The following is a 6,979-nucleotide window of genomic DNA, read 5'->3' as shown; positions in this document are numbered from 1 at the left end:
TCTTTTGCTTGATAATTCTGCTGGATGCTATAAAAGTTTGTGTTCTTGTTAATGCAAGCATCTGACATTTCGGGTCCTACACTCAGAAAAGCCTTCCTGTTTATGATGCTTTAAAGTCTAAACATAATAGCCACACAAAAGATTGACATTACAGTTAGACGACTTACTAGATACAATACAGTAATGGTACATTTAGCATAATTCTTCCTAAGGCCCCTAATTTGGCTCTCTCCATCTAGAACAATGGACCTATGAGATGTGCAGACCTGGAAAACTGAAATATATTGCTTTTATCTCCCACTGGCCACTCTGGGGACGTCTGTCGTCAGCAAACCCATCATAACAGTTACAGGTCAACTAACTACTATCCAGTTATACATGTGTAATCATCATATGGTACATTTCTTCATAGCTTGGTTAGAAAAATACTCATCAAATGTTGAACTCTACCGGGACCATCAACTCTTCTAGACACATTCTGCAGCTCCTGCATCAGCTCACCGGCCAATCAGCATTCGCTGGCTTGTATCATACTATCATAACCTGTTTGTACATTTTCTTTGCTATTTTAGTGTAATACATACCTGATTTCCAAAAAAAAAGATCATAGCCAAATGCTGACAAATGTGCTCTGTCCATGGCAGAAACAAACCTCACTTCAGCCATACAGAAAGCCACTTCACCTAGTCCACACCCCCCACCCCCAAACAACCAACCAACCACAAAGACTCTTCATGTTTTCAGCTAAAAGAACTCGACTCTGTTGAAATGTACTCAGTGATTACAGTGCCCAGGATAGTAACAGAAACTTTCTGAGGTGCAGCTTTTGTGATAGTTATCAGGATGTCTTAGCTTAAGTGTTCTTAGACAAAAAAACAGCTTATAACTGTCACGTTACAGCCCCTGACCCCTCCCCTTTGGGCGTGTGTTTATGTCGTCTACGTCTAGTCGTCTGCGTCTGTGGATCTCCGTGGGTGCGGTTGTGTCTGAGTGTGTTCATCGGTCTCACCTGTGGCTCGTCTCGTGAACACTCGGGGCTTGTTTGTCTATTTAATGTGCGTTTGCGCAGTGTCCCGTGCTCGTCTTTGTCAGAGTTGTTCATTGTGACTACCCGTGAGTGTTGAAACGTGCGCTGTCCGTGCTTTTTGTGTTAATAAACGTGTGTGTGTGTGCAAGGAATTCTAGACTCGTTGCCTCGTCCTTCTCCCAAACACCCATCATCATAATAGCTTTAAGGCTGACGAACACTATATCACAGAACGCACTAGCAGGACCAGCTCCAATCCTCATTTGAGGAAGACTGTCTACAGAACCTTTGTTCAGAAGCTTTGTGTTCACAAAGCTGCCCTTGGCTAATAAGGCACATGTCTACCTGTCAGGTGTCCTAAAAGACATCTATAACATCTGTGGGCTTCAGCATTGGAGCTGCTCATGGTTGTATGTTCTACTATCTGTAACCTCTTTGCCCTGGACTCTGAGGGCTTGCTAAGCACCAACATTGTCATGGAGTTCTCCAACATTACTGCTGTCACAGAGCTGACACCCAATCACAATGAAGCAGTGGACAATAGAAGAAGGAAAAGTCAGTAAAATCAATTACCTGTTCATCAATTTTAGCAGAAAGTTGACAAACCATTCCCACCTTTACTCAGGGACCGTTGATCTCCACATCGTAGGAATTTGCATCTTTTAGAAATTTTCCTGGTCCACAAACTCGACTTCCCTAGTAAAGAAGGCGGTACCAATGTACCCCTGTCTTCACACAGTCATAATGCCCTGGAATGGTAACTGCATGACCATAAAAACCCTCCAGAGGGTGAGGAAATTAGGGCAGCGCATCACTGGGTCACTGCTTCCACTAATGTCCAACATCTATCTGAGACCAGGGGGAGACTTCTTCACAGCTTGTCTGAATTCACAACTGACAACCTCCTGCTCCTCCTGCACTTAATAAAAAAGCCGTTTGCACTGTGCATTGGACATTGCACTTTTATCCATAAAAAAATCAAAAATTAAAGATATTGATTGCAAAAAATCTGGCTAGCCTGTCCTTTTACGTGTAATTACATTACCTGTTCATTGGGTCTACCACCCGTACGTACTGGGTTCAGGTGACAGGAACCATTTGTCATGAAAGATTTGCTGCAGCCCGGTTGTGATTTATGTACTGTAACTCTCCGGCTCAGATTCTCAGTAAAGATAAGGCCAGCATGACAACTAAAGGATGGGTGGAAAAAACCTGCGGTACCCACGTCTACTCATATGTGAAGATACTGCCAAGAACCTGCAGCACGTGGACATGATCTCAAGAGGATGTTCTAGAATATACAGACATCTGCACATATACATTTGTAGTAAGTATATGGGGGCTATATTCATATTACAAGCCACATTTCTCAATTCTTCCGAGTTTTTGTTCAGATCTGACTAGCCTATCTTGACAGTCCCCATTCATAACCGCAAGTGACCTGTGTAAGAAATGTACCTGTCCTCTGAAGCATTTTAATACTTTTTTGCATGTCACTTGCATCACCACCAACAAAAAAGTCTTATTTAGTATATCTAGATTTCAAATAAATAGAAAAAAATAAGAAAAAGAAAGCAGCAAACCTATAATTTAACATTAAATGACATGCCAACTAAGACTGTTCACCAAAACACATCTCGCAATCCAACATTTAAGCAAGAAATTGCTCTTCCTGTTTAGGGTAACCACAGAGTAAATAGACATTCCCAGTCACCTTAAATTGATCCTTTTCGTGTAAAGTTGACGATCGTTGTAATGTGTGTGGACTACATCATACGTCCCCTTATATCAATGTTTGCCAGTGGGCAGATGAGTGTGGTCAAGTATTACTTCTGAAAACCTTCAAAATACACTCACTAAATTTTTTATGAGCGTGACATAACGCGATGAGATATTATTCATCATGTGACAAAACACATCACATGCTGACTTGATATTTCAATGTGACATGGCAAAAGATGTTTTTGATGTGAATAAATAATGAAAGAAAACATACAGGATGTGTCAGAATGTGTACGTGCGCTCTTTGTCAGATTTCTCTCTCACAACATTCTTTACAACCATCTGCGGCTCATAATTGTTTTTATTTACATCAATCAGTCATTCTTATCCACCTTGGCAGAAGTTCCTGCGACAAAGAGCAAGACACACATACATCACCACAATAAGAATCAGGCATCAAAACAAAACCATAAAATACAAAAGATCACACAGATAGGGCAATTATTCCCACTGTGTAGTTGCAAAACACAAATGAGGATTTTCTGCGATTGTTAACAGGTCTGCGGGCTGCATGTTGTCGCTGTTTGTGAAGTGTCTACCAAGTCAATCCCTTCATTATCATTATATAGATTGCGGCTCCACCAGGACCATTACTGATGAGTAACCTGGAAGAAACAGAACCGAGGTGCATGCGAGGAAAGCCGTCTTATCTCAGCTTGCACAAAGAACATTACTCAAGTAAATCAGGCGGGACGCTGGTGGTCTACCTGTGACAGGGGAAGGTTGTGCCACTTCTGTTGACCTTTTGTCACGAGTCGAGGTAATAAATTCTGACCTGCGTCCTGTTCTGTTTATTAGACACGCTTGTGTTTTACAACATATGTGCTTTTTCTCTTATTAGGGCAAGAAAAACACTGCATAGCCCTCAAAAGTAATATTAATGGTCCTTTGGTTTAATTTTACTGATTCAAAAAAGGGTTCAATACAGTTGATTATGCACTTGAAATATGAAAACTCACTATAAATAAATATGGTACAGAGAACAGATTGACCTTTCCATTCAGGTGACAAAACTCCCAAAACTCATCCTTATCTCATTCGAAATTTTGATGATACAGTAAACCTCAAATTACTGACTGATGACTCTTAAAATATTATTGATTGTTGATTTAACTATTTTTTAGTTTTAGAATTGATTTTCGTAATTGTACTCAATTAAATGTCTATTCAGAATGTTACTTGTTATAACTATCTTGGTATTTGCAAAGATAAAATGCTATCATTCAAAAATAAACCACTATATAATAAATGAAAATACCTTTATTCTTCTGTGAGACCCGGTCATACTCTCCTCTTAAAGACAGCAGGAGATTAATCACTCACTCAATTGCTGGTTTAATTTTCACAATGACACAGGAAATCATCTAAGAGAAGACAGACTTTCCTGTTGTTTGTCTACACAGCTTTCAGAGGTTGCTGGGGCCTGTCTGTCATCTTTCCGATTATCTCACTTTCAACTTGATTGCATTACAATGGAAATTCCATTTGCTTCGACTAAATTTGGCTAAGAGGGTTTTCTATATTAAGACCCTATGGAACGAGTATGATAGATCAGTTAAATTACTGCATTTAATCTCATTTAATCAGTTCTAGACACTAGACAGAGGCCAGCTTTTTATAGATAAGTCTTGGCTAACATGAAAAATTAGACTCAATTTAAACACTGTTTCATATTTCATATTAATTGGTTGATTTGACTAATCTGATCATGGCTTAGAATTAAAGCGAAAGAAGTAAGACGAAGACCAGAGTGGGTTTGGGGGGGGGGGGCTGTATCAACAGAGTCATTTCTTCTGTCCATTTCATTTTGCCATTAGGAAATATAGAATATGATTGATTTCTCTGACACTTTTAAGGAAAGTGATGTTATATTAGTTACTAGGCCTACAGCAGAATAAAAAAATAATCTATAAAATCCAATTTCCTGTGCATATACCTTTCAAGGGTTGGAAAAAAGGATATGTGTAGTTAAATCTTGCAGGGGAAAAAGCGTGTGCGTTACTTACTCAGTCTCAGAAGAGTCATACTTACTGCCTCATGATCAAGAGATCGGGATCAGGATCGTTAGATCACTGTCAGATCCGCAAACGCCGTCAGACACACTAATATTACTGGGCTTTGAGAGATGTGTCAGCAGCTAATAGCGTGATTTATTCGGAGAGATGGGATACTGTCGTGTAAATGTGGAAGCGTGTCAGTTCAGCTTAAATTTAAGAGTACGGAGGAGTATGAGAAGGGAATTGGTTTGACGGGGGTAAAAGGTTGTAGGCAGGAGCTGAAAACAGGAAAGAGGAAAAACACCTCTCTAATGCTCTTTAAAAAGTCTTCTGTCCTACAAAATCGGGTCATTATTTTAATTGATTTGCCTGCCACAGCCATATGGATTTTGGACTCATCTACTTTTAGGTGAGTTATGTCGATTTCATTGCTGTTGGGCAAAGACTTTCATACTTGAGGTGCACGTGGTTCATCTGGGATTCAAGGGGAATTAGATGAATGGCCTCCTATATTCCATTGATCACGTTATGACGTGACCACATTTACAACAAACAAAAAGCAGTGAATGTTATATTCCCCCAGCTGAAATATCACAAAGTAAACCAGCAATCTCTGCCCAGTGCAAGAAAACTATGACACATAAAGCAAAGAAATCCATCTTCGGCTGTAAAACTGGAAGTCAATCGTCTCCGACAGGACAGAAATAAAATGCCATCTGTTCTGAACTGGGAGTTCAATAACTGCATATGGGTGTCTTTTTTTTTTCTCTCCTCCTCTTTCGATGCCAGACTAAAACAGAAAAATGACGTGAACATGAGGCGCGGGCCAGTACGGGGACAGAGGGGGGGGACGTTTCCTGCTGCAGTGTCACACAGAGGAGCCGGGGCCATTTTTCAGCCGTGGCCTCTTCGGCTGTGAGACGCGGCTCCCCTGTTCTATGGGATAATGGTGACTGAAGGAGGTGTCAGGGCACGGAGGGCCAGAGACACCGGGCCAGAGATAACACCTCCATCAGATGAATCTGTTAACCTTCCTCGTGTCCAACTAATCCTGCACTTAGAGGTCCTTGAAAAAACACCCATCACGTCTAAATATGTCCTCTGTGGGGTTAGGAGGGCTTCACCTACGTGTTACATATGCATTCAAGGAGAAATTTGTAGTTTATTCATTTATTTGTGCATAGACCAAAACTGACCTTCAGGGATACAGATTTGAAAGGACAGTACGACAGGAGACTTTCCCTATTCGAATAAATCTCTTCCCACCCAAACGTAACTCGTAGTGGGTTTGATTATAGTAAGACTCCACTGCGGGAAGAATTACTTTGGGATGTTCTCAACATCTGCTCAATAGGCTCTGGCAATCAGTTCAAGTTAATATAAAAGAAAAATTTCTTATAATCTTAATAGCATAGTCGAATTCTATGCATCAACCCTCAATACATCGGAGCTTTAATAAAATGGTTTTATATGATGTGCATGGCTGAAATTACATACCATGACTTGGGTAATGACAGAAGCACTGCAATTAGCAGTTATCACAGCCTGGAGACCAGGCATCTTATTATGGCCAAAATTAGTTTGAATATAATATTTGGGCTACATGGTCCAACATGGCCTCCCTAAGCCACGCGTTAGAAAAACGTGAACACAGTCCACGTGTAACGGATGCTTGTATATTGTTGTTCCCCTGTGGTGTTAGATTACCAACACAGAGAGATGCTCGAGACATTACCATTATGCAGAACGCAATTTCTGCCCCTCCATCACTGTGCGGCTTTTGTCCTCGATCACTTCCTCGGCTACGTTTTGAACAGGGCGCTCTGTTCCGATACGGCCAAGAAACCTCTCAGACCTGTTCCAAATTCAATTTCATGACTTGGTCGGCGTAATCTTTCATGCAAGTTTAAGAGCCTTGAAATCCAAACAGAACGCACTGGCAATCTCTCTGTCATCTTTATTCCAAAGACCTCCTGAAGCTCCTGGTTTTACACGATAGCGTCGAGGTGGTGGGCAGGGAGGGGCCGTGACACCTAACGCAGAGAAACAAATAAAAAGGAGCGAAGTGGGGGGAAAAAAGAAAAGAAAAGGAAGGGTTTTACCCTCCTCGTTATGCATCCGAGCGATTGAGTCGCTGACAGCGCAAGGCCGGATCTCACGCGGTTAGATAGAC

The sequence above is a fragment of the Brachyhypopomus gauderio genome, chromosome 14 (assembly GCF_052324685.1).
Source record: "Brachyhypopomus gauderio isolate BG-103 chromosome 14, BGAUD_0.2, whole genome shotgun sequence".
Classification (NCBI taxonomy): Eukaryota; Metazoa; Chordata; class Actinopteri; order Gymnotiformes; family Hypopomidae; genus Brachyhypopomus; species Brachyhypopomus gauderio.
This window is presented reverse-complemented; position numbering follows the sequence as displayed.